At 36.3% G+C, this 2875-nt stretch overlaps 1 protein-coding gene across 3 annotated transcripts in view; it reads left to right on the top strand.

The window, feature by feature from the left end:
• LOC131678900 (protein Gawky-like) overlaps positions 1 to 2875 on the top strand; it is a 29275-nt gene that overhangs the window by 8475 nt on the left and 17925 nt on the right. The window lies entirely within an intron of this gene.

Genomic DNA, 2875 nt, shown 5'->3' with positions numbered 1-2875 from the left:
TTTGCAAAAACCTCCTTCCGAAACCTTTCATCAACTAACCGTGTCTGACGACCCCGAAGCCGATAGTCACAATAACATTAATGCGATGGTTTGATTTATGCTATTATTATTTCCGATGCCACCACCGCTTCCTGCTCGCCATGCCACTCAGCACCACCACCGCACCGCCGCAGCATCGCCACCGCACCGCAGCCACACTACCACCTCCACGGCTGACCGCTATAGAGTTACTGAACAATTCAAGAAGAAATGTATTTATTATAATGTACACATTTGAATTTTGGAATTTAGGAAAAATAAAGCTTTGGAAAAAAAAAACCAAAAAAAAAAATCTCCGGATCAAGTCTGTACTGGATTATTACTGCGTGGTTCTGAAATCAGATCTGACAGATGAAACATGTTACAGTTGTGTTGGCATAATTGCCATGTCTGCACGATTCACTTTTATGGACCGATTCGCAGAACTCCTGGCGGTTAAGCTGTTATTTTACTCAGAACCGGCTGTTACCAAATTAGACATGGAATTTGCGTTTTGATTTCGTCTCATCAGAATCCGACACTAACTTACTGCAAGGCTAAGCTAGCGCCGGATTGATGCTAGCTCCAAAAACAGTGACACATATTGTGTTCCTGAGAAAATCTCTAGTCAAGCGTGATGTCCTGCGAGAAAAGAACTTTTATGTTGATGAGAACTGATAAAATCTGCAGTTGGTTCGGCTTAACAAGCCAATGCAAGAAGCACTATGCTATATTTCTCTCTAGGGAGAACAATTTAGGCGAAACCCAATGTTTCTCCACTAAGGAGAAAATTGGGTAAAACTACTTTTGCGCGTAAAGGCACAAAACCTATAACTAAATTAGTTATGGAACTTGCGTTACGACTTCGTCTCACCATAGTTCGATTCCGTTGGTTTACGCCTAGAGCTTCTCCAAACAGTTTTCAATCATTGTATTGTTCTTAAGATTCGCTTTCAACTAAGGCGCCATATCATCAGCTTACCAGCAAACTTGTCTGCAAAAATAAATTTCTTGTTGCTATCTCCATGACCCCTGGAAACATAAAACTGTTTGAAGTCCAATTCGGCATATATTTCATCGTCCACAAGGACAAAAACCGTACCGATTATAGTGACCGAAAAACATTATTTCGTGCAGTAATGCTTCAAGTAGATTTTGAAAATGTAAGCAACAACAAAAAATTACATATTACCATATTTCGGTTCTTATATAAAAATCTCAAATAAGACACCATTATATTCCATAAAACATGTACTAAACATCACATAAAAGTTCTTCAACGAATGATCCTTAACCGTATCATGCCTAACTTTTTTCTAGCACATATAGGGTTGTAAAACTATCTTTATCTTGGAACCATTGGGGTCAAGAAACAAGAAAAACATGCATTAATGAATATAGGTGCTTTTCTTCCAGTGTTAGAAACTGCTCAATTTTTAGCTTTCAATGCTCGATACAATTCTCCTAGAACTTTAACAATAGTTCACTTGCTTGGAAAAGGTAGTCGAAAACTGTCAAAATTGTTTGGTATTATCATTTCTCAATAAAATTTCTATACAATGAAACTATAGCAATCTTTCATTTTTCACCGTTTACCTGAAGCGTCTCTGGCAGTACAGCTCCAAATAACAGTATTAATTGCAATAACTTCAGTTCTACGGATAACACTTCCATGTGTTGGTGCTCAAATGTAAGATAATAGTCACAGTTATTAGTCTTACTAGTTTTTGCGAGCAAATTGTGTCGAAGCAAAAAGTTATAAATGATTTCAGACAGTTTAAAAATTTAGTACCCTAAAAAAGTCATTTTCACCAATTTCTTCCAATATAATTTAGTGGAAAACATTAAAATACTCGATCTAAAGCCAAAAAAGAAAAAAAATAAAGGAATTGTAAGAAATGCATACGTTCAATATGGCGACCATATCGAATAACCAAAAGGTACATAGGTGCATTCCTTATGGCGGAAGTGCCCGACTCTTTTTATTTGGTTTTGAGTAATTTTGTGTTCTTTTACTAAATTGTGTTTTGTAAATTATCAACAGAGAGAATAGAAAGTTGAGATTTTTTTCTGAAAATGGCTACTATTTAGGTGCATTGAGAATTCATCATCGCCAAACCCTGACCTGAACGTTTATAAACTATATTGATGTGAAATGAATAATGAGTGTTTTATTTGAGTTTTTTTATTGTAACCCAAAAAGGGTTACTTTTGGTACTTTTTGATCGCTATGCTGTACAAACTAAGCTAGCATGAAAAATTTCAAGTTTTAATAGGTAATATTCAATGCAACAAGCAATTACAACTGAACGTGGAAAACGCAATATTTTCTGAACAAACTATATTTCTGCGGTGACTGCTTGTTAATACTTAGACAATTTCTCAACAAGTTTCTTTTTGCACGAATTTCGCCATTATCACGGTTTTAGCAAAAATATTCCTTTTGAGGGCAAAAGATTAAGACGATTTTTGATGAAGTTTTTTTTGCGCGAATTTCACAATTAACCGTCATGTGTCCGACGCGGTACCCGGGTACTTTTTTAGGTTTCAATTAATGAAATTCCTGTTTTATCCATAGCTGGAAATTGAAACTTTGTGACATCTTAGAACTTCACTAAGTCAAGCTTTTGGGTTAATAATATTGTTGAAATAGTAAGGGAGAGATATAGGGGCTCCTGATTTTTTTTTACTACGTAACAGGCCGACGTGGGTACCCGGGTACCCACAAAACTGAAATGCCAATAACTAATGTAATTTCCAACCGATTTTGATGCTTTTGGGTGTTTCGGATTCAGGAACTCATCCGCTTTTGGACTTGGTAAAAATGAATCGGGTTGGTGATTTAACCCCGGAACGG

This window comes from Topomyia yanbarensis, chromosome 2 (genome assembly GCF_030247195.1).
Source record: "Topomyia yanbarensis strain Yona2022 chromosome 2, ASM3024719v1, whole genome shotgun sequence".
Lineage (NCBI taxonomy): Eukaryota > Metazoa > Arthropoda > Insecta > Diptera > Culicidae > Topomyia > Topomyia yanbarensis.
This window is presented reverse-complemented; position numbering and strand designations above follow the sequence as displayed.